The sequence below is a fragment of the Maylandia zebra genome, linkage group LG2, assembly GCF_041146795.1.
Source record: "Maylandia zebra isolate NMK-2024a linkage group LG2, Mzebra_GT3a, whole genome shotgun sequence".
Classification (NCBI taxonomy): domain Eukaryota; kingdom Metazoa; phylum Chordata; class Actinopteri; order Cichliformes; family Cichlidae; genus Maylandia; species Maylandia zebra.
In genome coordinates this window covers 33,994,963-34,022,628 of record NC_135168.1, presented here as the reverse complement: position 1 = coordinate 34,022,628, position 27,666 = coordinate 33,994,963, and the positions used below count along the sequence as shown (strand labels likewise).

At 40.9% G+C, this 27,666-nt stretch overlaps 1 long non-coding RNA gene across 1 annotated transcript; it reads left to right on the top strand.

Annotated features, from left to right (window-relative positions):
• Positions 1-21,907: 21,907 nt before the first annotated feature.
• On the top strand, positions 21,908-25,768 carry LOC112431418 (uncharacterized). Its single transcript, XR_013101293.1, has 5 exons — positions 21,908-22,190; positions 22,638-22,673; positions 23,050-23,202; positions 23,564-23,651; positions 24,237-25,768. It is a non-coding gene; the product is annotated as an uncharacterized LOC112431418 (long non-coding RNA).
• Positions 25,769-27,666: the final 1,898 nt, after the last annotated feature.

Below are 27,666 nucleotides of genomic sequence, written 5' to 3'. Positions count from 1 at the left end.
GTGGATCTGCGCTCGACAGTGCAGCCTAGTCGGAGTAGTCGAACGCAGATCCACTGAGTGCTCAACACAGACAGCATCGTCAGAAGAAAAGCTGATAAAATAAATAAAAAAATTTGTATTGTTCGACACATATGTGTACCAAACCGAAAGCACTGTATCGAACGGTTCAATACCGATACGAGTATCGTTGCACCCCTAATATATATGTACACATGGTGGTTTATGTCTTCTAGACAAAATAAGAAGAAAAACCCCCACTATTCCTTTACTCTATGAGGCACACATATTCCAGCACTGATTAAAACAGCCATCTATGCAATATGAAATGACGGGACATGGCACAACTGACCAAAAACAACAACAAACAAAAGCTTTTTGGAAAGGTTGTTGTCTGTTTTAATACCGGATACTGCACTCGTGTTTGCAGCAGCTGCAGAATTAGAGAGGCCAGTGTGTGGGAGCTCTGATTAGCAGTGGAGAGGCCAGCCAGAGGCTTCTAGGGCAGCTCTGTTTGCAAACACTGAGAGAAGCAAGGGCAATCCAAAGCAGGAGATCACAGGGTTGAGTGTGTCTGTGAACGGGTGCGTGCGCATGCATAATGACATCAATCTAAATTAGACAGTGATGAGTGAAACTTTGCTGACTCAAAGTCACTCTTGGATTATCATTTGGTGTAAAATATCATGATCTTTGATGGACCTCAAGTCAGAATAGACTGATCAAAAAAATAAAAAATAAAAAATTAAGGTGATAAATCATTGACTAAGTAAAAGGATCGCCTATATGAATATGTTAACCTTGAGTTTAGCGTTTTTGCTAATGTGCTGAGTAGGTGAAAAACACTGCTGTCAAGTTCTCAAACTCATACTGATGCAGAGTACATATTTTCCTAATCGATTTGGGAGAAAATCCTCCACTGAAGGCAAACAGGACTTTAGTATTCATGGGGGCTCGTGTGTCTCTCTCTATGTTAATAATGCTGTCCTCAGACAGGCTCGGGCTATAATGAGGATTTGTGAATTCAAATCACAGTCTGCTACATATGTCGGTGCCTTCAGTATCTCACAGCTGGAGCTCTACAGTTTCCTCTTCCATTTCTGACACAGGCCGACTTCTTGACCCTCCTCACCCCAACAAGGAAGCAGTAAGGAAGTTATCGTTGCTCCCATCAGATAATGACAAGATGATGACTGGCCTCTGGCCCTGGCTTGACAATGCCATAGTTTACAGGAGAGCTGTTGGCAAGCAAAGGGCATAAAAAGGAAGAAAAAAAAAGACGAGAGAAATTGGAGAGGTCTGCTATTTACTACTTGTCAACATATCAGCAAGTGTGATGCAAGTAGAGGTTGATGAAATTCAATTCTCTCCACTTTTCGAAAAATAGACTCACATTCATTTTTTTTTTCTTTTTCTTTTTTTGCGCCTGTTCTAGTTTCTCTGTATGGCTTTTTTAACTCTGCTTTCCCACGATGAACCCATCTCCCTTTTAACTATGTTTAATAAATGTTTAATTGGATCGGTTCATGAGAGTCAATCTACTTGCGCCTGCCTGCTCTGTGTATTGAACAGTAAGTGTTTATGTAAATGAGAGCCGACTCGCAACTCTGCCTCTGTCTGGCCTCAGCAGATACTATTTATATACTCGACAAAAGGAAAAGGATTAAGAAAGTATTGTTTTTCAATCAGATTTGATACATGAACCTTCTTTTTTAAGGTACAGTGCTAGCATGCTAGGTGTTAGCTTAGTGGAATTTACCCAGACTTAATCAAAGTGATTCCCAAAGCGTGGGCCTCAAAGGTACTGCAGGTGGACAGCAGTAATAAATGAAATTAGCCTCACAAGTGTACAGTTACATATTTATGTAAATGTATTTATTTCACTCATTGGCCTTGACTGGGTGGCATTAGCGATTTGCAGCTAACAAGCTAACAGTCTGTGATTTATTTTTTAATATAAAATTTCCAAGGAAATTCATCCTTTTATCTTGTATTTTGATTAATAGTTGTTTATGAGCCCAGTGTTTGGTCATAGAGGGTTCGTCTGATTGTGAGGGTTTCTCTGTAATATTGTAGGGCCTTAACTTATAATATAAAGTGCCTTGAGGCAACAGTTTTAGTGCTATATAAATAAAAGTATGATATGTGGTGGTTAGTTTGTGATATTATTCATTACACTGACCTAAATTTACTACTCTTCTATTGAAGTTGGTGTCTCAGTGGCAGCTGGGTCACACACCTAAACACTTTACATATGACTTGCTAGCATTAGCAATTTATAGCCAACAGCCTGTGTGGTTTGTATTCTTTGAATACATTTTTAAAGGTAATACATGACTTTCTCTTGTATTTTGAAGATTTAAGATTGAGTGGGCCCAATGTTTTTAAGCGGGCCACAGCACTCATGTCAAAGGACTAATTGTGTATTTATTGCAAAAAAATAACCCTTTTTTTTAGCAGTCAACCCATGCGCCCATGGGTACCACAGCAGCCCAGATCACCTCCTGCTTGTGCCCTCCCTCCCTCCCTTCTTGTCTAGTCTCCTAAATGTCTGATCATGTCCTATCAAATAAAGGCAAAAAAAGTCCCCATATAAAATAAAAGTAAATCTCGGTTTATACTTTATAATCTGCACATTTCTTCTTTTTCCTTTTTTTGTTTTATTTTTTTTTTCACATTGCCTCCTAAATAGTTAGTTTGATGAATGGACTTCAGGTCCTTATTGCCAAGGCGCTTGATTAATTAAAGTAGGTAAAAGTGAAAGCACAGAGCGATGGTTTGTTGAACACTTGTTTACTACTGTTTATTAAAAAGAATCCTTTGGGTGAGTGGACCTTTTAAATGGGGTTAGAGCTTGTTGAAAGTGGGATTTTGTGGTGAATAATTGGATTGCAGCTTTGAGCATGTGTGTGTTTAAATGCTGGAATCGAGCAGCGCCTGGGGTGTGTTTACCTGAGAAAGCTGTATCCCCCCCACTCCCTTCCCCATCCAGTCCTTCTTGTCTCCCCCCCTTCCCATCCATCGCTCCTCTCCTCCACTCTAATCATTCCGATAAAGGATATCCTCTGCTGCCCCCTCTGCTGTAGCTCTGCTGCAACAGATTAGGGAGTCTCCACGTATGGCCACACATTATTTCCTGCAGGCAGATTTTGTGCTGCTGAAAACCGCCAGACCTGACAGACAGAATTACAGAAGGACAAAGGCTGAAGCACTGAGCTGCAGATGTAAAGTCACACAGATTGGTATTTTTTTTCCTAACCCTCTTCACAACAACACACTCATACACACACAAGAAAAGAAAACACACACTGCGGCAGGCACGGGAGGCATTCATGTACACGTTCACATGCTTAGACACACACGCACACTCGTGAAGTAAATTTGCATACGCACTAGAGTTAGCAAACTCTCAGACATGAAGTACTCTGCTAACAAGCAGAAGTGAGTGGCTCTGACAAATTGGTGTGTGCTGATGAATTGCTGTGTGTATACTTTGTGTAACAACACTTGGGAGTAATGAGCAGGTTGCCCCTAAGGTAACCTCTGCGCACTGAGTTACAGAGATGGACGCTGCCTTAAGAAAGCAGCGAGAGCGCTCGAGGTTGCACATCTGTATGTGCATCCATGTAACATGTGTCTTTACAAAGCTAAAGAACCAGGAGGCCTAATCTGCTTTGTGTGTGAATGCACGACCGGAACGCTCTGAAGGTCATCACAAATGTCCCAGACTTAGGTGGCCACTCAAGCACCGGACCATTTGCACCCCTATAAATACAGAACATAGCATAAGAGCTTGTTCAGTGGCTTTTACTATACTATGGAGACTGTTTGCTCATCTGCAAATGGCCTGCCAAGTCAGAGGCATTAGTAGATGGTGGTGCTGATTTCAGAAATGTTTTTATTTGCTCTGAGCATGAAAATTACACCACTCAAGCTGTTTGTGGCACCAGAAAGCTTCTGATTTTCTAACCTACTGCCGGCACTTGGAGGTCTCCAAAACCATTGTTCCCAAAATACACATGTCAACACTGCTGCCGCCTCAGTGACAAACCTATCACGCTTTTACTTACAATGGCTTTTACGACTTCATGGAACAGGGGCAGCTGCGATTACAGTACACAACGGCGTCTGTCTGAGTCTGTATATAAATGCACCAGCTTGCCATTTTGTGCAGATTCTTTATCAAAAATAATGAATGCAGCCATTTTCATTGTGACATATCTTTTTATTTCCCTCCAAAAGTGCTGGATTTTTTTTCTTTTTCTTTTCTCTTTCTGGGTGGTCTCCCAAGTGAGACGAGACCTGCTCAGTGGATCTGCCTATGCATTGCTGTGCCCTCATTTAAACTCCCTGATGCTGAATAGAAGCTGTTACTAGCTCAGATTGTCACAACCTTGATAGATGTAGCAGTCAGCTTAAATCACACACTTTTATAAGCATCCCACCCTGACACACCAGACTGAAGAAGATGGCATTCTTTATAAGTGGAGGAATGCATCACCTGAATCATCTCTAAGCACAGTGCTATTACTGGACATTGGATTTGGATTTGCAGTAGACGAAGTTATTAAAGTACAAATCCCTTGTGCCTTTTATGTATAAGGCTGTTTTTTGTTGTGTAAGACTGCTGCTATAACATGACTCAGAGGACTAAAGACATTGATTCAAAGTGCGGGTAAATGTAATGGTCACCCCCCCAGGTTTATTTAAGCAACAAAAACGGACCGTAACCGTTAACCATCAGAAGTTGTCGCATTTATATGATGTTACCCGAAAAACAAAGAGCAGGCGAGTTATTTGATCTGAATAAAATATTCAGTGACACAGAAGGAAACCAAGATAAGCGGTAAAGTTGTTGTCGCTGATATTGGCAAAATTGGAAATGCGCGATTGCAGAATCGTGCGGAGAAAGGTTAGAAAGCTCCGTGCTCTCATCTCGGGATCATGAGGCGCTTTTTCTTTTTGTGAGTGTGCCTGCATTTACACATGTGAGCAAATTCTCTTTAATAAGGTCCTGAACTTCATCAAGACACACAGCATGGCACCATTATCTGCACCCAGAGAGCCATGCAGGACCCCGGTGGCTGATGGGATTAAGGAACAAAGAGAATCATGGGATTAGTTTTGTACGGTAGAGGTGCCAAAGTCTGGAAGGCAACCATTTTGTTTACCTTTGTCTTTATTCTTTTATTCCAGTTCCTCAACGTTGTGTTGTGACTCCCTGTTGGGGGGGTTGGGGGGGATGGCTGGAGAGTGATATCTTGTTTGGCTCCTGACAGCATCACTTGGAGAAGAAAATGAAAAGAGATGGTGATAACACAGAGACTCATGCATTCACACACACCTCCTGCTGGCCTGTCCACCCCACGCTGTTCATAGGGCAATTCAGGCCTGGCAATTTAGGGCCGAGTAAAGTGGAGGAAAAAGCCTAAAATAGTGAGGAAAGGCGAAAGAGGGGGTAAGAGGGGAGGGGGGAAAAAAAAAGGAGACCCAGGGAGTGATTGGTGTAACGGTGGGGGACAGATGTAATTTTCAGACAACGGCGGGGAAGTGATGTAATTTTCGAGATGCAATTTGTGTGTGTTTGTGCGCATGCATGCATTTGTCTGTGCACCGTGTAATGTGAAACAATGCAGACGCTATAGCAGCACTTGGATGGAGGACTCATCAAACGAGAGAAGCAAAACATCTCATTTTGGCACTTAGATGTTTTTGGGAGATGACAATTGATGCAAGTTTTCATGATATAATGACCACATTCAACATAAAAGGAAAGCTTTTATTATTATTTTTTCTCCCTGTAGGCTTATGTAACTAGTTTGTCCACACATTTGTCTTCAGATGCAAACTTTCACTGTAAAACAGATGATTGTCGAGCAACTAATAATTTCCTTGTTCATCTAGCTTTTCATTTTAACAATCCAGTCATAAAACAGCAAGAGTAATCTCAGGCAAATGAGCTTTAAAATTTGGAAAGGACACAATTGATATCCCTATTAATGTAAATTGTGACTTCTATTTTGCCTTCTCTGTTGGACTTGCCAAAGTAATGTTATGCCAGGGGGAAAAAAAAAGAAAAAAACAGTTTGATGCATTATGCTCCTGGCTGTCTTAGTAGACAATTAGTCTGACAGATGAATTAAAGAATACAAGGCCATTTTCCGCAGGAGATGGATCCCTCCCGCCTAAGCAAATATCAATTTATGCGAGCAGGGTGTGTGGGGGATATCTTAGTATCATAGTAAGGAGAAACATTAAAAGTTTAGTGTTTGATAATTGAATGGCTTATTGGCAACTCTCTCAAAGTCAACCAAGGGCATCTTTGTTTGTGAACCGGAACTGTGAACGCAAACTTTAAATGCCTTGACACAGAACAAAAATCTTTCCAATTATCAATGAATCCCATTAAAAGTGAGAATCCATTATCAGTTCATTCTAACAAGTATTTCAGAAGATGCAGGAATCTGAGATTGTGCACAGCATATGTGGTGGATTTTAATTATTCTCCTGTGTGTCCATTAAAGTGCATGATGGGTTTTTATACAAAAAAATAAATAAATACATTTTATTTAACCTTGGATTCACTACAGCGGTACAGGCACAAGTTTTCTGCATATACATGCCATGCTGTATAGACACAGCTCGCTATAGCTTATCATTATAGAGATAGGGTGCCATTTCTTTGGCTCATCACTTTGGCTACTGTTACGTTTCCCTAAAAGGTCCAGGGGATGTGGAAAGTAACAAACAGTGTCTGGTTGAAAAAAGGAGACAGGAAGGCAAAACTGTTAAATTAAAGGTTGTTATCAATATTTCTGTTACTAATTAAAGTAAAAGTAATTGGCAAGCCGCTATCAGCTTTTAAAGAAGGAAAGCAAGAAAACCCAGGAGTTAATCACTGGACTGAAAAGTACGTCAAAAGTGGGTTAGTCACCGAAATACATTCCTCTCTAGAGAGCAGGTGCAAACAACCACTGCACATGCTCACGGCTCATTTGCTGCCCAAACCAACAAGGTTCTCTGGCCGCAAGTACTCTTAATTGCTGATTAGAGTCAGCTACAAAAAGGGTAGCACCTAAGGCAGGACACGCCCATACAGGGTCAAATTCACAGGAAGACCTGCTAGGGCTGTAACACGCCCTCCCAAAAATATAAACCCGTGGTTTGTTACAGAGGGTCCTACATAAACCAATTAATCAGTTATGCCTGCCTGGTCATTGCACCACCAAATTTTAAATACTACTTACCACAGTATACCATAGTAATGATTAGGCATAGCCTGTGGAATCTGCCAACACCTTCTAAATGGGTCCAAAACACTGAAAGTTGGCTCAGTTCCCTCAAAATATAGTCCTATTTCACTGCCAGGAGTTTTTTGAGCCAACATATTTGGCGAACACTGCAGGCTGCTAGGCGACCTTACTGAAGCACTTTTCAGGCCCCTCTTTACCACGTCATGGCGACTGATATGCTGGTTAGCCATGATCGAGGTATACATCGGACACACTGCAGGTCATTAGGAGGACCAAGGAGATGGTCAACCTATGACACTGACCACATGGTCAGCCTCCACCTGGAACTTACATAAGCAAAAAACAGGAGTGAAAATGAACAATGCCACCATCAGGTGTGGAGGAGCGGAAACAATGCAGTGTAATTCACTTTACTCGAGCTACTCCAGCTCTGCCACACTGAGTAAGTATGCTACGTGCCTGAGTAATGGTGGATGCTATTGTCCTTTAGCAAATATTCCTGCTTCCATATGACATCAAGCTCTGATTGAATTGTGTTTTCAGTTCCTGTATACTCGGGTAACTGTGTCTCCATTGCAATGCTGTCAGAAGCTAGCTTGTCTAAAAACATACCAAGGCAGAAGGCTAATATGAGTATTGCCAGACACAAATGTTAGCAAGTACAGTAGAAGTGAATATAGAGTTCTTCTTCCATAATAACACACTAACATGACAATGTGGATTGTTTTTTCAATTTTTTTTCTTGGAAAAAGGTGCATTTTTCATTTGGTTCATTTATTTGAACTTAATTTTTTTTCTTCTATGTCAATGCTGTTGATTGACAGTAAAAATATACTGATGAAGAAGCAGTCAGTTGTGGTGAAATAAGTGACAAAAAAAGAAGCAGACATGTTTGAGTTTATGGGAATAAGTTCTGGTAAGACTGACCAGGTGAACCAGAGGCGAACCTCTGTTCATTATCTCTCCTGTTTTACAGGATTGTAATCTGTCGTCATGCCCCCTGTAACAGGGCCTGTTACATATGGTTCGGTGACCGTGGTACTGATAAAAAGGACAGTCAAGGTGGCAGAGTTGAAGATTTTCACTAAGAGTGACCAGAATGGACAGGATTAGAAATGAGTACATCAGAGGCAGAGCTCAGGCTGAGCGGTTTGGGGAGAAAGTTAGAGAGATGATTTGGCCATGTGAAGAGGAAGGATAGTGGACATTCTGTCAAGGAACATGAATGTGGCAGGGAGAGGGTCAACCCGGATGCAGGATTCGTCGGACAGAAGTTTAATTTCAAAACCACAGCTTTATTTGCTGGAACAGGTGAAGCAAAAAAACAGGAACGAATCTGACACAAGGCACACAGAACGTCAGAGCCATACCATGAGAGAGATCATGACAACAGACAAGGAGGACTTAAATATACACAGGAGGGAACACAGCTGGAACACAAGAGGGAACACAGCTGGAACCAATACAGACAAACAGGACAGGGGAAGTAAAACTAAACACAATGAATACAGGATGAGAGACACAGAAATCATGAGACAAAAGACGTGTAGTTGACAGAGTGACTGAAGAATAAACACACAAAGACACGTTTGACTGGGGGAGGCAAGGGGAAAAAAAAATATGATAACTAAACACCACCTAACCTAATAGAGAACACAGATGGGGGGGGGGGGAGAGGGGAAACTAACATAATCAAACAAGAAGCCATGAACCAGAAAGAGAGATAATGAAACTTGGGACTGGTACTTGGGACAAAAGAAGAAACAAAAGACTAAACTTAGAATGAGCTGTAGAGATATTTGATAAGCAACACTGTTCAATACCTGTAATATATGTTTTTTCTCATTTTTAAGAGTGTAGATTTAGGCAAAAAAGCCACAGTCCCCTAGGTATTTGAACCTAGAAATTTGTGACCCTTTGTAAGCAAGTTAGCTGCAAACCTCACAATTTAATCCTAATTCGGTTGGTGATGCCATCTGCTCACAAGCATGGCTTCGACTTGCAAGCTTACCTCTTCCTTACATCATTATGCTGACATCAGCCAAAAGGTTAGAAAGAGTTAAATGGAAAAGGCTCTGCTCAGCTTGTTACACTTCCTGGTAGTGTGTGCATTAAATGAGCTTGATTACCTTTATTGGACCTTGTCATTATGCAACTGAGTAGTTTATTTAGTAAATCCTGTAGCCAAAGGTCAGAGAGAAAGGCGGATGTATTGCAAAACTGCACATAATCTGCCCAGATAATTGAGTACTTTAAAATAAGAGTCCATAACCAATCAGGAACATGAACTGGTTTTTAAGTGTAAACACACAGGTCGCAACCTCATGAAATCTCAAAAATCTGTGCAGCTGAACAGATTTTATTGGAGCATTCGCCTGAAGATAAGACAGTGTTTATTGGCTCATCTTGTGACCTCCTCGTCCTTGTGATTCTCAGGGGGACTGTTAATGTCTTGATGGAAGGTTATCTCCTGGTATAAAACGCTCAGCCTCTGCAACAACAACTTTATAGAACACCTGTGGGGGCAGGCTTTTATGAGCTCAATGGCTGCATGATTTTACATTTTCCCGTTGACAAAGTGACATATGCTGCTGGAAACAAACACTGAGTCCCGAGGAACTTCATCCCAAACCTGTCAAGCCACATGGTGGCACCAAGCCATGCTGGTACATACTAAAGTGCTCTCTCTGAAAGTCAAAACGATGAGTCAACACCAGTCGTTCGCTGTTAATGCTCAATTAGCACTTTTTTTTAAAGACCATGGCTATTTGCATGCATTTTGCATAACCAAGCTGGCAGAGGCTGAATTAGAAGAGCGGCAGTTATATATCTCTTTGCGGCAGAGCACCTCGATTCTTTTGGGGGCAGTTGAAATTGTGCAGAAGCCCAGTTTTCATTTTCATGGCTGCATTTACATGCTGTCCTGGAGTCTGCCCCTTTGAGTTATATCAGGGGCTTTATCACCTGAAATAAAGCAGAGATAAATGTTGCTGAGAAAATGTAAAACACAGGGCTTTCAACGCTATATTGGTGTGTGTGTGTGTGAATGCACGCCTGCACGTGTACGCTGGTGTATGCGCCCGTGTGTTATTTAATGCTCTAAATCTTGAGCCCAAATGTGTGTGTGTGTAAACTATGAGCATTCTGCAGACTCGGCTTCTTGCGGCATTCTTGGGCTTCTGCTGAGGATGCACTTTCAGCTCAGGGCTGCAGGAGGTCACTGTCTTACAGAGCACGCACACATGCCAACACACACGCACACACATTCACATTTACCCTCATGTGTACGGTTGTACCTTTCCTGACATTTAACACCAATATGGATCCAGCTGTCGCTAAAAGAAGTCCACTCCCTGGTGACATTTACTTGGGGTTAGCAGAAATCATTAGTTAAGGCCAGTTTCATAAGTTCTGAATGGGAAGGGGGATAACAGACTTGACTCTAGCTTTAGTACTCCGCCGGGCTGTATAGCTTAACAGCCATGTGGGTGGGTGCACGGAGCGAAAGTGCCATCTGAAGTAAATCTGGTCTGTTTTGATGAAAACTGTCTTGTGGAAAAAAACGTTTTGAAATCCTGCTCTTGAAGGGTGCACATAGTGAAATTTACAACCTACTCTGTTTGTGTTTTTCCTCATTTAAGGTCCTATTCAGTTTAACGTGTCCCATGTCTCTGTTATCTTTTGTGTTCAAGTTGGAAGACTGGGAGCGCTTTTATTTGCAGATGCTTTGGTGAACTTCTGAGCTCTCCTGAGAGACTGAGACTGCTTCCTCAAAACACAGCTAGATGGGGACGACAGCACGAAAATCACGGCGCCATGCACATGAATATACAGTTAATGCAAGCACAGGGCCTGTTTGTGTGGTTGTCCTCGCGTTTGTAGCTGACAGGTAAAGTGCACCAGGGAAGGGATTTAGAATAGAGATCTACTATTTGCTATATTCCTTGTAGAAAAGAAAATCACTCACTATTGGCAACAATACATCCTTCCAGAGCATCCACTGACGTGGGACTTAGTGAAGTTTGCCATAGTTTGCTGCATTGTGATAAGGGAGTCCCTGGATAAAAAGAAAAGCCAACCTTTACATTTCACAGATGCAAATGGATTCATAAAAAAGCAACCTCATTGGCTCACTCAGAAACGGTAGACAGAAGAGGACAGAAGTATTCTGATCATGTACCACTGGCGTAAAGCTATTTCTTTTCTTCTCCCTCTTCTCCAGCGATCCAAGTCTCAGCTGACCAGACCTGAGGCTCGGTGCAGACTCATAAGTGGTAACTGAGGACTGCAGTGGATCACCAATCATTTAATGACACAACATGAAACAACACTAGGACATAATGTAATATCACAGTGCAATCCAATTTAATCATACCTGGGGGGTAATTGATAGAGCTAGGCAGGAAAACAGTGACATGGGTAAAATGCAATAAAGAAAACAGAAGTAATAGATTATTCAGGTAGTGATAGAAGATAAACTACCATTCAGAACAACCTAATTTACCGCACTCTCTGCCCACACGTATATGCAAATCGTGTACCTGCGAGCAAAAGAGTTACAATCGGAAGCAGAGAAATTCCTGCTCATAAACGCAATTTCACTCAATCTACACAATTTCAAATTCTCCTCATCTACATGCAAACCTACTGTATTCTGACCCAGCACTGCTGACACAGAGTGAGGGAGCAGAATTTCTTTGCCAAGCTGAGCAGAGCTGTGTGGCTGTTTTTGCCAAGCCACATACGGCTGGACAGGACCAGACTGGACTGGATCCCCCCTTGGAGTGTTGCAATTGCTTCCACATTCACAATCCGAAGAAAGAAGAAATTGATGCAGACAGGTAGGATGTCGGTTATGCATGCTGGAGGCCGTCTAAAGAGGCTCCTTGTTTTCTGAGCTCAGCAATACCCAGTGCAACATGGAAACAAACTTTGTTCCACTCAAACACAAAGGAGATTTCCTTTCTGTCAGCATAATTCTCTTTGTTGGGTTTGAAAAAGCCCTTGAATGGATACACACACAAACGCTCAGAGTGGAGTTCTATTATCTATCATGTCGCTCAGCTCACATTTGTGCTCGCGTCTTTGTAAGTGTACACATTGAGTGAGGTGGAGATATGTTCCATAAAATGAATGCATTCTCAATTGAGAAAGAGCAAACAGGGACACTCGGAGGGATCCTGCTCTTTGGACAGAGAAGAAGCATTAACGGCTCGGGGAGGGCGGGTAATTGAGAGGCAGGCTGGCTTAATTTAAGAGATTTCTCGGCGTAGCTGTTTGAACCTTCCCAGTAGTGAGCGGAATGAAATACTGTTAAATATTTTAGATTTACATGATTTGATAATTGCTCGCCTGGACTTCTAATTAAGGCAGCATCTTGTATTTGAAGGTCAAAAGCCAACTTTGGCGTGCTGAGCAGAGCATGTAATGCGAGGGTGCTGGACTCATATATATAGAAATGTGGGAGGATGGATGGATGTTGTGGCCAGGGAGTGAACTATTAAACATTTTCTTCCAAAGGCAAACCACTGTACCACCTAAGCTACTGTTTTCAAACTGGTAATGACAGCTCATCTCTTCACTGGGCACTAAAATGCACAGAATGACACACAAAAAGCACAATGTGGGCTGCTAAAGTATTATTTAATACAATTAAATGAAATGTCATGTTTCATGTTCAGTGATAACTGCAAGCAAATACTACAAAACTGTTAAACTGTAGCAGCTTATTAGCTGTCATCTCTCATAAGGAAGATGGTGAAGAAAGACAGGAACGGGGGTGGGGTGTAATGGCCTCTCACATCAAAAGTTTTCCAATAAATTGTGCTCTTCCACCAATCAGGCTTTCCATTTGAAATTCAAATTATGACCCAGTGATGTCACTATGCTTTGTTAAAATTATGTGACCAATCTAAGAGGTATTTCAGTTGTATTTTGTGTGGTGGACCTAGCAACTGTCATCACAGCTGCTAGAGCCAAATGTAAAGCAGTGCATATGCTTTGAAACACTTGTATCAAACATACGGCTCTATCCTTTTAAATATATAACATTATCTTTTTTTTTATAGCATTCAAATGATAAGCATCCCACGGTACTTTGAAAGCAAAGAACCTTGCAAACATAAATCGTATTCACCACAGACTACACAGTGTGAACTATGGAAAAAAAAAAAAGGATTCTTTCTAAAACTGATCCAGATAGAATGAAACAAAGGAAAGGTTACCACGAGGACATTGATTCATTGCATTCTTTTCCTAACAGCAAGTAGTTTGACCAGGGGAGTTCTCATATTTTATTCACAATAAGACAACCCTGACTCTTTTTGTTTTGGCTTTTACGCAGACACGAATCAGAAATGAATATGCTGCAAACTATGTTTTTGGAGATATCCAGAGAATTGAAGTGTCTGCATGCATTTATCAAGTTTGTCAAACTTGCCACGGCACTCCACGGGTGTTTTCTTTCCCCCCCCCTCGGTGTTCTCACTGAGCTACAATGTCACCCCTGATGAATTAATTGTCTGCATTTCTTATGCAGAGACAGACAGAGAGGGAGAGAAGTGGATGAGTACAGTAAGCAGTAGGGGACAGTAATTGAATCCCAGAGTTATTGATTTAGTCAGAGTATCACTACGGGAGACCTACGGCCAAGATAAGTCGTCTTTAAAACTCTGATTAGCATTTACTGTAATAGCAGGCTTACTGTAATTATGTTTTGGTTTCTCTCCCTGTCTTCTGTGTCCTCCTCAACAGCTCCTTTCTGCCAACGTAACGTAGCCTACAGTAAGTACTAATCTACTTCCTCTCTGTACTTTGCCTCCCACCTCACGTTCTTTCTTTGCCCTTTGTCTTGACAACCTACAGAACCTCTTTGCCCTCCCACCCCTGGCGTCTAACTCCCATGGTGCTACTGAGAGTATGTACCCCATGTGGTTGCAAAATACCATGGCCAGCTCTGGTGTTTTACAATGAGCCGAATGAGCAGAACTGCAGCGGTGGCACTTTCCACCTCGGTCCCTCAGTCCTCCCTCCCCTCCCCTTCAGCCTCGTCATCCCCTGGGGATTTGGGTAGATAAGGATTGAACATCTCCGGATGCCACTTTGCATAAATGTTTAATAGCAGGGAAAACATTAGCATCAGTAATTAAAGCAGTAATTTAAGCCTAGGCGCCATCAACAGGCAAGCTACTTCCACGCTGGAATAACACCACTGAAACACAGTAATTAGCTTTGCTCTGATTGGATGGGAGACTGAGTTCAGAGAATGTGTGTTTGTGTGTATATGTGTGTGAGTGTGCATGTGCCCTTTTGCACATCTTCATGCATGTTACAATAGAAAACATACTTATTATATTTGGCTGGCCTCCACGCCGCAATGTTGTGAGAATCGCCCATGCTTGCACTTGAGTCGCGGACTGATTTGCTACTCCTTGCATGATTGTGCTGTTATCGATCGCATGTGATTTTGTGTGCATACACCTTTGTGCGCCGAATGACATTTGAACAGTGTTAAATATTGGCCCTAGGAGGTCAAATGTTGCCTGGGACTTCCCTGAGGAAGCTGATGTTGTCCTGTGTCATCAGTCCTGTGAGCCTTTCCCTCTCCCTAATTCCCCTTAAACTTTAGACTCTAACCTTTCTATCTGTCTGACACCCCTGGGACAGTACCCTGCATTCTTTTTCATTAAAGGATAGCAATATGGCTGTGAGGGGGTATAATATGTTTAGCTTTTTTTTTCCACTGGTTTCAAAAATCATTAAGAGTGCAAGGAGGTCACTCTTGCTTGTATCTGGCTTTTAAAGGCTCCTTAAAGCCAGGCCCCAGGGAAGGGTATACACATACACGCTTATACGTCCACAGAAAAACTGCAGGGTATCTGAAACTGAGCCAAAGCACTGCTCTCATCTCCCCTCTCTTTATTTCACCCGTGCTCATTCTTTTCCTGTCTGTAGCCAAATAGCTGGAGCCTTTGATGCACTGCAAAAGACTTATTGCTAGAGCATCAGCGTTATTCTGTGATTCCAGCTTCTTCTTGGCTCTAGTTGAAATTTCATGGCTGTTTTTATTATTTTTTTTATTGTTCCCTCTAGTCCAGTTAGTCTTTCAAACGTGTCGATTTGTCCCATTCAAGGTGCATTTCTATCAGAGTGTGTTCATAATTCTTTTTTGTTTTTAATTATGTAAAATATGCTTAAATCATGACCTTTTGACCTTTGTAGAAAGAGCGCTTTTCACTTGTGGCAGCACCCTGCTGCTTCTTCTCAGTATGCTGATAAAGTTTCTGTGCAGTTTAATTAAGCGTATTGAGTTTGCATCAGCAGCAGGGTGTTATATGGCCAGCTGGAAACGCGCACGCACACACATACACACCCAAACAAACATGCGCACACGGCAGCAAGCACACATTTCCCGTGTTGCCATGCACACTCTTATCCATCCCAGCTGACAGCTTGTTAATTGCCAGGGGGTTAACTGGAAGTGGTGGTGTAATTGCATCAGAGTTTTAATTTACCCCGGCCTCTTATTTATTTACCTAGCCGTAGATTTTAAAACAGCATTAATCGTCTCAGTGAGTCAGAGAGGGGATCGACGGGGCTGGGTGTTAGTCCAGATTTGCTCCAGAGAATCTGGAGATTGTTCAGTTAGATGTTGCAAGAGGAAAGTAACTGCGCTGCGATGTTATCAAGGTTGTTAGCTGCACATTACGGAGGCAAAATATTCAAAGCATATTCTAAAAAAAAAAAGAGTAAAATAATTGTTTCAAAACAATCTTCTTTAAGGCTTCAGGGTCTTTTCTTACTGAACTGCTACGGCGTTTTATAATCTCTGGCAGTGATGAATGACTGGCCTCTGCATAGCTGTCTTATTATCAATGCTTTGTGCAGCTAGACTTTTTTTTCGGAAAAATACTGAATATTGCAGCTTATGAGGCCTTGATGGCATTTTATGGCTGCATTGACATTTTTTTTCCAGTTATGACCTCGGGGAAACAGCAAAGCAGGAAGGCCTTGGTAATCAAATTTATTTGACAGGGAAGCAACTTAAAAGCTCTGCCGCAGACTAGCCTTTAGTTCAAGGCTCTGAGTGCGAGAAAGAATGGGAGACACTTGAATACCTACGAAACACACTTTAGAAAAGTGTCGTCTCCTTGATCTAGCCGACCACGCTGGCTTTGAAAAGTGATTTGATTAACTGAAAAATTATAAAATCTGTTTAAGTTAGATTTTCTTTCTGATGTTGAAGGAATTATTTTGCGTGTATGTGCTCGTGTGTGTCTGTGTGCGCTCTGTGTGTTTGTTCACACTGCACGCCAGTATGACACAGGGCAAGAAAGGTTGGGAAATGGGCTAAATTCCCAGAAGCAATCCGCATCTTCAGCTCAATGCCTCTTGCATTTATCTATCCGACTGTCTACCCTCGCGCACGCACACACACACTCAATCACTCACTCCTGTGAGCCCATCCATCCATCTCCTTGACATGATTGTTCCTCTCTTGTTACTTTATGTTCTAATCCATCAGCTCTGAGTAAAACGGCAATTACACCCAGCCATCGATGCAGCGAGCAGACAGAGTCAGAATTATGGCATGGTGCATTACTGCAAATTGCTATTAAAGTTCCTTTTTTTCTACTCGAGCAAGGAGAGCAAGTGGAGAGTAATGGACACTCATAATAAGGCAGATCATTAGGATAGATTCTGTCAATTCATGGTTTTAATTGAATCCTCAAATTTTCCTACGCATGCTAGACTATCAGAGTGTGAGGTGTGGTTTTCCTCCTGCTTTCAACTTTTCTTTTGAAGTCATCGCTCCAGCTTTGTTTTAACTTACCTCGCTGCCTGCTCTGACTTTGTCACGGCTTGCTGTCTCTCCCCCTCCTCCTCATTCCTATGTCTTATTTTCTTGTGAAATTATTTTTCACAAGAGTTAACCAACACTAGCTGGAGTACAACAATCAGCATGTTAACAAGCTGATTGTTCATGATCTCGTCATGACTTATGCATCCAGAAAGGCTCATCTGCACAATGAAACGTGTTTTTTTTGTCTTGCTATTAATGTCAGGCTGATACATGAAACCCTGCAAGATCATTTCCCAATTCAATTACTTAATGAGAACCAGAATAACCTGCTAACATCACGCATGGCTGGGAGAAAGATGGAGTATGGAAAAATAGAGCATGATCAAGGATAGATGGAGGGAAAGGTGAGGTGAGGAGTGCTGTTCTATAAGCCAGTGCTTGAGGAGATGGATGGATGGTATGTGTGTGAGTGTGAGTGAGTGTATGTGTGTGTGTGTGTGGGTGGGTGGGTGGGTGGAGCTGTCCTTGGTATGGTGCTGATTGTGTATGAGGTGGTTCTCAGCCGGACAGATGGTGCTAGTGGGCAGATGAGTGAATAATGATGTTTCACCACAGTGCAGTAATTACCCGCTCCTAGGCCCACTCTGTAGTCTGCGCGCCTTGCATGCATGGGTTCAATATGCACACACAAACGTATGCACGCCCTCATAAATCACATACGTTTACATACAGCACATGCACATTGACACGCGCACATAAATACTGCTATTGACGATGCAGTGCTTTCACTCTCTGTATTGACTGAGTGCACGCAACAGTTGTACTTCCAAGCACATTGTTTAAAATCCATACACCTGCATACATAAAATATGAGTGTGTGGTTGTTTCATAACTGCAGCTCTGTACAATGTTTGGATTCTCTCCGAATATCGCAGCGGTAATTTTCTCTCTGGAAACACACAAACCATAATGCTGTCATCTAACTCGCATTGTAAACTATGCTCTTTACACTGTAAGGCACACAGCATTATGCAGACAGATGGAAACCCCAACGTGACTTTAATTTGATTTGTCTTTGTGTTCACAACACTGTGACTTCAGTTTCTGTTTTTAATTACACTTAATTGTAATAAATCTTTTTGGACAGCTATAAGTAGCAGCTTTTTTTTTAATGTGATGACCATTCTAGCTAATCTGACAGATCAAAGTTATTTTGGCTTTTTATTGTGTTAATGTTGCCGGCGCATTGCACACATCGTTTGACTCTTACGCAATCAATGCCTGAGTTGCGAACCACACAAACTACACATACTTGAAATATTTAAAGAGTACAAAACAAAATATATACTTCATGCTGTGTCCTGTGAGGGAAAATTCTGCTCAGTAATGCTCAGAAATATCTGCTTTAACTGTTTCAAAGTTTTCATCAATAGCAGCAGATCAAACCATTTACAGACCTGGGCATCAGTTCCCTCATCTGCAAATGGTTACTGGACTTCCTGACCAACCGCCCCCAACATGTCCGGCTGGATAACCGCTGCTCATCTACCATCACAATGAACACCGGTGTACCACAGGGCTGTGTGATGAGCCCTTTCCTCTACTCCCTCTTCACCCACGACTGCAGACCTGCTGATGGTTCCAACACCATCATTAAGTTTGCAGATGACACCACGGTGATTGGCCTCATCAGTGACAATGATGAGGCCGCCTACAGGGAGGAGGTGGATCGTCTGGCTGAGTGGTGCGACACAAACAACCTGCTGCTAAACACCGAGAAGACCAAGGAGCTCATCGTGGACTACAGGAGGAATGCTGACCCACATCCACCCATCCACATTAAGGGGACGGCTGTGGAGCGTGTGAGCAGCTTCAAGTTCCTGGGAGTCCACATCTCCGAGGATCTCACCTGGACGACCAACTGCTCCAAGCTGGTCAAGAAGGCTCACCAGCGCCTCTTCTTCTTGAGGACTCTGAGGAAGAACCACCTGTCCTCAGACATCCTGGTGAACTTCTATCGTTGCACCATCGAGAGCATCCTGACCAACTGTATAACAGTCTGGTACGGGAACTGCTCTGCCTCGGACCGGAAGGTGTTGCAGAGGGTCGTGAAAACTGCCCAGCGCATCGCCGGAGCACCACTTCCTGCCATAAAAGACATCTACAGGAAGCGGTGTCTGAAAAGGGCTGGGAAAATCATCAAAGACCCCAGTCACCCATCACATGGACTCTTCACCCTCCTGCCCTCTGGGAGGCGCCACAGGAGCCTCCGGACTAAGACCACCAGGTACCGGAACAGCTTCTTCCCCACAGCTGTCAGACTCCTGAACTCTGCCTCCTGACATCTGACCCACGTTAAACTCATGGACTGAACATACACACCCCCACAATGGACAACTGTACCCTCAAACACGCAATAATAACATGGAGTGAACCACCACTCACAACCACTAGCACTTTATATAGCCTCTGTAGAAACTATCTACACCCTCACTTATCTTAACTGCACTACTGTATAGCTCTGTGTAAATAATCATTCTGTACATTCAATAATCTTTAATCCTACAACTGTTTACAACTTGCATAGTTCCCATTTCTGTATAGCTGTATATCTCAGATTTCTGTAAAGTTATTTATTTCATATTCTGTATAGTTTTTCATATTTATATCCTGTTCATAGCTTGTACTCACTACAGCCTGTACATACTTAGTTATAGAATATTCACAACATACTTCATACCGTGTACATTATAACATACCATAATAGACCCATTTCTGTAATATACTTACATATCTATACTATTGCTAATATATATTGTAATATATCTATATCACTAAAGCACTTCTGGATGGATGCAAACTGCATTTCGTTGCCCTGTACCTGTGCATGTGCAATGACAATAAAGTTGAATTCTAATTCTATTCTATTCAAAGTTTCCAGCAGAAAAGCTCTCATTAATCCACAATAACCCTACCTACCCAGACTGTGAGGATAAAACAGTGAAACATTTAACAGCTGCAACAATGATATTTTTGTCTGGAGGTGGTGGAGCCTGAAAGATTTATCTGAAAGGAAAGTGAATACTGGACTAACTGTTAGCACTCCAGCTTCCTTCACGGAAGCAATGTCAGCCAAATATGTAGAGAATTAACGAGTTTAATGAGTAGGTTTTTTTTCTCCCATGCAAGTGTGCAAATAAAAAAAACAGAATGCTAGCCTGGTGCCAAGTGCTACTTGACTAAAAAATGTAGTACTTGTTGTTTAAAAAAAAACATGTCTTGCCTGCCTAAAAACAAGAATAGCAACAACAATTACAGACAGGAATAGTACCCCTAAGCCCCAAAACCCTGAAAGTAAGTAAGAGATGTAAGGTTACTTATATCTCGGCCCAGCCAGGATTTGGAGGGAATCTCGAACAGAAGCAAAATCAAGCAAGTGCACACACATCATGGAGAACACAAAGCTTTTTAGGTATACTCAATTCTAACCTTAGTCTCAGACAACAACTAGCCACTAATACTGGCAAAAAGGAAAAAGATGAGGCATGGGTCCTACTGCTCATTCTAAATCACAGCTGCCCTGCTGTGCAATTGAGGAGGAGCAATAGGAAGACAAGCTAGCGCAAGTGCTCGCACATACTAATTAGCTTGCAAACACAGTTAAACACACAAAGGAGCAACTGACTGAAGCAGGCAACCAACTGGTCACCCAGTTGAGGTCGAGAGTATCAACCTCAAACTTTGGGTGACCTCTTCCAACTGCAGGGCACTTGCACAGGAAACCTGGTGTGAGGCCACTAGACACTTGTGGTATCATGCTGTCCAACTGCCATCTCTCTCATTGATTCTCAAAGTTTTGCAAATAGCTGCCGTCTCTCTTGAAAACACAAACAGACTGCGAACACATTGCAGGCAATCTGAGTCAGTCTGTGCTGCTGAGTGCCACTCGTCTGCGATGCATATTGTTGCAGGAGGAGCCTGAATGCAACTGGTTGCCAGACATGTCTGTTTTGTGTTATAGTAACAAGGTAATTATTTCTCTTTTAGCACATAAACACACTGTCGTGACAAGTATAGGGACACTGGAGAGATGATGCAGACAGCTACATCTGATACGAAGCAAAAACCCAGACTTCGAAGAGTTGGCCAGAATTGGGCAAAGTGATATAGTTGCAGTAGACAGATGCAAGGATACTCATGGTTCCATGGTGGTTACACCCTCCTGCAGTACAGAGGGTGTATGCTGTATCATAGGATGCATTAAGATAGGTCATCAAGTTATTTCACTAACCTATCTACACAAAGGTTTTTCTAGAGGGTATACTGCAGATCCTGTGGGAGTATTTTGACTTGAAACCAGATTTGAATCTCCACATTTCAACATTATTCTCACAATTGCGTTTCAAGTTTAATCTCAGTATTTAAACCTGATTCTCAAAATGATCAATGGTATTGAAAAAAAATCTGGCTATTTTTTTTTCTGCTCCTAACACTTAAATGTAACATAATGTTCCTTGCAATTAAAAAAACAACAACTCAGGAAAGCAGAAAGAGAAGAAGACATAGATTTTATTGACAAACAACATGACCGCTACACAATATTAGAAAGATGATTTGGGTCTTAAATTAAAAGGTTCATACATGTAGTGTGAGGTTTGGTGCATATTTGAGAAATATTTTTTCATTTCCATGAAAATAATGTATTGAACACAATTCAGTGGGCTACATACTGAACTTACATACTGAACAAAAACAAAGTATTGATCCTATAGTGCTACTAATTGTTGATAGTTATACCAATGTTGGTACTGATATTATTGATAATTGGATCAATTTTCCCGCCTCTACACTGAAAAAAAGGGACTGGCCATCTCTTGGATTTATGTAAGCATCTTGCATGTATTTAACACAATTGCCTCATGTTTTAAAGATAAATGTAACTATATAGTGTAAAAACTACATGATATGCAGAAAGGGTGTATTAAATTGTTCATATCATGTTCAGGTGAAGTAAGTCAATAAGATAGCAACGTTAAATCTCGTGAAACCACGCGTGATTTCATCTCGCGGGCTTTGGATCGTGGTTTAAAAAATGCATCCATCTCAGTCAAGTCGAGCAGCCAACTCTACGTTTTTTGGTATGTCTTGATTTTTTGAATTAATATTTACCATATTTCAGCCAAATGTAGTTAAACGTCTAAAGTGCCGCCATGTAACATGCTAAAAAAGAGCCGTTAGCTTATTTGCTGTTTTATCTGTTATCAAAGAATTGGCGCTTTTTCATTTGAATTTGTCTTTGGCACAAGAGCCGTAATATCACATTAAACCTAATTACGAGGCACTCATAACATAATTTGGTTTTCTGTGTGAATAGATTTGTCAACTGACTCTTCAGTTACATTGTGTATTTACTGCACCGTGGTGTTAGTGAGATTTTGGACATTGAACAGCTTTAGCTAATATCATCAGCGGTATTATGCTAGCTTACATCCCTACCCCTCCTGCCCTCACCTGCTGTCCTTTTGTTTTTGTTTTTGTTTTTGTTGATGCACATTGAGAGACCACATTATTCTGCATTTCACCAGGAGTCAGCTGATGGATTGTGGGTTCAAGGTGTTATGGTAAGAAAGTATATTCTATTTTCGCTTAAGGTTTCTGTAACTTAATTATAATAGGTTTTTTATAATTATTAGGTGCATGCATACTCAAATAGACCACCCTATTAATACAACTGAGAAATCCAAAATCTGCCATAGGTTTAACTTATACCTGTATGTATTGTCAGAAAGGTGATTACTGGACTCACATTAATGCACACTTGAACTAAAATGAGGTTGTAACTTGTGGGTTCTTGGGTTGCAAATCAGAAATAAACATCTTTGGATTTTTTTAATCCCATAAGATCTGGAAACACAGTTTTTATTCAACAAAACATTACTGATTATTAACCAAGCACAGTGCCTGCTGTTATTTCAAAATAATTTTATGTCATTTCAGATGAAATGCAGCATTCCAGTGCATCCCAACCATGCCTTTACAGTCAAGGTTTCTGACGGAGCTGAGTTTCTCTCTGACAGTCTGCTGAAAGTGTTTGCAAAGTGATCGGGGGAACAGGGCACAAAGCTAAAGGATGTAGCTGCCATTATGACAGTAAGAACTTTAAAATTCTTTAACTACAAAGTGTATATGTATTGCATTAGGTCAGTAAAAGATTTTTATGCTGCATCCATTGAAACAGTCAACTATTACCTGTGAGTACTGATTCCACCGAAAGGATGCCATAATTTTCGTCATGCATTTACTGGCCCACTGAGAAAAATTGATCTTTTTAAAAAAATAAATGTTCTGGAAACTATATATCCATAAAGTTGATGTCAAACAGGAACTTTTGATATTGCTTTGTAGATGCTGGTGTTGCATGTTGACTGGTTTAAGTTTTGGTCTGGGATCATTTTCTTCTGTGCTACTGAAAAGTTCACAAATCTCTGTTTTCTTTGTTATAATACTTTAGGATGACATTAATGCTCAAAGGGAGTCTCATCAAAGTGCTCCGCATCTGTGTGAAAGACAATTGCAACATCTTGGTGCAGGAGTTCATGGTGAGTGTTTTATGAGTAGATTGTGGCTTTGCAACATTTAAAAATGCATTTAGTTATCCACTTGATCCTCATTGGACCAGTTAGGACCAGTAGTCCTCTTTAATAATTTGAAGTTCACATGAGGCCTGGTAGTGAACTCAGCCGCCGGCCCTTGAGGCCCCCCCCCCTGTATTAGGGGTCACATCAGTGTGAAAAAACTTTAAATTTGTCATTCTAGTGAACAAAGGAAAATCCCACCAATATTTACATTAGCTTTTGTTTGAAAAAAAAAAAAAAGACCAACAGCTAACCAAATTGTGGGGCTGAAAGTCTAAATTCTAACATCTTCTGAGTGACAAAACCTGGATTTCTGATGGGCCGGTGTCTTTCTAAGAAAAACTAATGTAAAGCATTTGAAATTATGTTTTTCACCCTCTCTTAGAAACTCTGTTAGACCATGAATGGCAGCATGGCAGGCCACTCTTTGGCTATAGCTATTTACTATGTTGCTTGCATTGGTTTAAATTACTCTAACATTAGAACTGGTAGATTCAAAAGAGATGAGTTTAAAAAGGAATCTTAAAGAAATGTTTTGTGTTTAACCAGGACTTGACTGAGGCCACTGCACAGATTGAGAAAACCACAATGAACATCTGTCTCCAGAGGATGCACCAGGCAATGACTTTTCTGACGTTGGCATCATCATCGAGGGTATAGTAGTTCTTCAAGATCTGGATAACGTGACCTTTGCAGTAGCCATGCTGTTTGGACCTTTTTTATTCCTTCAATATGAGTTACCCATCACAACTCTGCTACACTTTTGAGGTGATTCAAAGGGTGGTAATGGAGTTGGAAGCAACTCAGCTCTCAAGAAAAGCTCACAACTAAGACAAAACTGCTCCTGCAACGAAGCTCACTGTTATGCATGTGAGGTGACCAGCTCTAGGTGAGAAGACATTTAAATCTCACACTTGTTCTGCTGCATTTTTGAAGCTCAATTCCAGGAACAGATCGCAGGGTTCATTTTTATATACACTGCAACTGCCATGAGGACGAGCCGTTTTTTTGTTGTTGTTGTTGTTTGTTTTTCCTTTTGCTCTGTACAAGTTCTCTGTCTGTTTGGCAGCATTTTTAAATTTCTCTTTGTATTTTTTCTTTCTTTTACTAGTGAAGAGATGTAGCATGAACAGTTATGCAGTCTAAATATCCCATATGGGCCGTGTGAAATGGTATTTTCAGTTTCATTCAGTTGAAGTAAGGAACGTTGAATATTTCTAAGTGTGCTGTTTTGAACCAAGATGTCACAGTATGATCAGTGCCGTAATTTTTGACAGTCACTGTATCAATGTTATTTTTGCATCTCTTGAATAAAGGTTTTGACCTGCAAGTGCTAATTTCTTTAGTTATTGGGGTAAAATGGGTAATGTTAATAGGAAGGTGTTTGCCAATTCAGTAACCTAATTTAATGTTAATGGAAACTAACATTACCTCAAATTGTTTAGTTATAATTGTTGTTTAACTGAATCTTGACGTTAGAGGCCTTAAATAGAATGTTTTGTATTGTTCTTTCCCAACATTTTTCAAAAGAAAGAGTCTAATTTCTTTGCTGTGATTGATTCCAGAGAACACGGAAGAACTGACATTATTTAACTGTTGGTTTATATAGATTCAGTAGTGGAGTAATGTCAGTTTAATTCTTTACCTACTGTCAATGCAGTGAAATTAGACATTTTGTTTTGAAAGGTTACTGGTGGATGCCAGCAACCATCTTGGAAGAGAACAATATAATCTGTTATAAGGCCTCCATTTGAAAATTGTGTATTTGATACTAGAATATAATAGCAAAATGTAATTTGAAGATAACATGTAGTATTTAAGTGACCAAGTAGTATTGGGTAAAAGTTATTGAATGGTGTTGGGATAAAGTGAGAAAATTGTGAAGGATTAAAATATTTCAAGAGCTCAAATTACTTCATCAAAACATGTTTAAGTCACATTTTATCAACACAAATTGCACAGGTTTATTGAACATGAATAAATTGTGTTAATTTAACTCAATTGTTTAAGTTGCTGCCAAAGCAAAACATCTGTGTGCAACAAATGTCCACCATTGAATTAAGTAAATCCAACAACATATTTTTTTCAGTGTAGTCTTCAACTCTGTTAGGTTCCAATCAGGTCCCAATGATGTAAATCTTGTCATCAGACGGTTAGTCTAATGTTCCATGCAGACGTTTGCATCCCTGATTTTGTGACAACATGGACTCGTCCATGGAGACTTTACATTACAGTGCACCAACTACATATTCCCTAAGTGACAGACAAAGAAGTTTGACAGAAATGACTATTCATAGACAGAGAGTATAATCCCTGCTTCGAAAGATACAGAGAAAAACACCCAGTCTGCATTTGTGTTTAGCAATGTACTATGTACTATTATTATACATGTTTTCATTTTAGATACAACTCAAAATTCTGGAGCACTTTGAAGGACATTTCTGTCCAGGTCAGTTTTTGTACAATTCTCAGTGAGGAAAAAACAGATCAGTTTGCAGAAATCTAAGCTGGTGTAAGAAGAAGAAATGTCAACAAAGTATGTGATGAACTTATGTTTCCACCACATGCACAAACACACACACACACACACACTGGAGCTGGCAGGCCAGCCTACGGCAAGACTACCAAAGAGATTTTCTAGAGCTGCTGGACTCATTGAGAAAACTCTCAGTGCTTCAGATGTCCAGTGTGCACCTGCCCTGTTACTCAGCACTGCCACTCCTCTTCACCCTGTGCCTTCAATCAGAAGGGATTTTGTTTCAGTGACAATTTATTTATTTGTTTACTTACTTTCTCTCTGGGACAAAAACTATATATCGCTGCTGCACAGTAAATGAGGTCTAACAGCACCCTTGGCAAAGACGCACACACAAACAAACAGGAAGAGAGGGACATTTCCCTAAATGATTAATGCGCAACCATCAAAAATTCACATAACAGTTTTCAAGAGGTGCTAAAGTGTGTTAGGCCACGATGAGTCATGCAGAAGGACAACCATCATCATCATTTTTCTAAATTCTGTTTCTGCTACAAACAGACTTTGTCCTCAGGACACGGCATGATTGTGAAATATTAAAATAAAGTTATATACACACTGTAAAATTGTTTACCCTGTAGTGTCGGCTGCGCTAATGGCTTTTTGTGTCTACTTTTATTTTGTGTGCATCTTTCAGAAAATTCAGCTCACTGTCAGCTCATTTGCATGAAGTTAGAGTTATGGATGTGGCCCCGCACCCTTTGGATTTGTTAGCATTTTTTTTTAAACATGTACACTGCTGTTTATGAAATATGTTTCATCTGTACTATAAAATTGAAAAAAACCCAAAACCCAGCAATGCTGGCAGATAATGAAAAAGGATGCTCAAAAGTTTAGTTTGAGTTTTTATTTCATCTTGTTTTTCCTTCCTTTTTTATGAGCAATCCTTTGGGTTTAGTGAATAAAGAAACAAACACATTACCAGCCACCGGCTGACTGACTTTTATAGTTGATAAAATATTTAGGGTGGCCGCTGCAGCTGTGGCAGCGAGGTGCTATTATGTGGAATTTTTAATAAAATATCTTGCTTAAGTTGAATTTTTCAGCTACACCTTAATCCAACCCTGCTCTGCCTCGTTCAGGGAATGTGGCCTGGCCCCATCTGTAAAATATTTGTACAGTACTGTGCAAAAGTCTTGATCCACCCCTCATTTCACCCTGACTTTCTTGTAATTTTTTAAAATGGTCTTGAGCAATAGCTCTTCAGGATTTCTTTTGGGCATTAGTTGTTTGTTTGTTTTTTCCATTTCATTTTGAGTCCAGTTCTTCGACCTGACAATTGTCAGAGAAATGTAGTTTGTTAACTAAAAGCTGACCTATGTATCACTATAGCTCAAAAATGTACCAATATCAAGGGATGAACCAGTGTTGTCTACACATAACAGACAAGTAAGCAAAGAAGTGAGGAGCTGTTCATCCTGGGCTTGCTCCTCTGCATCTGTT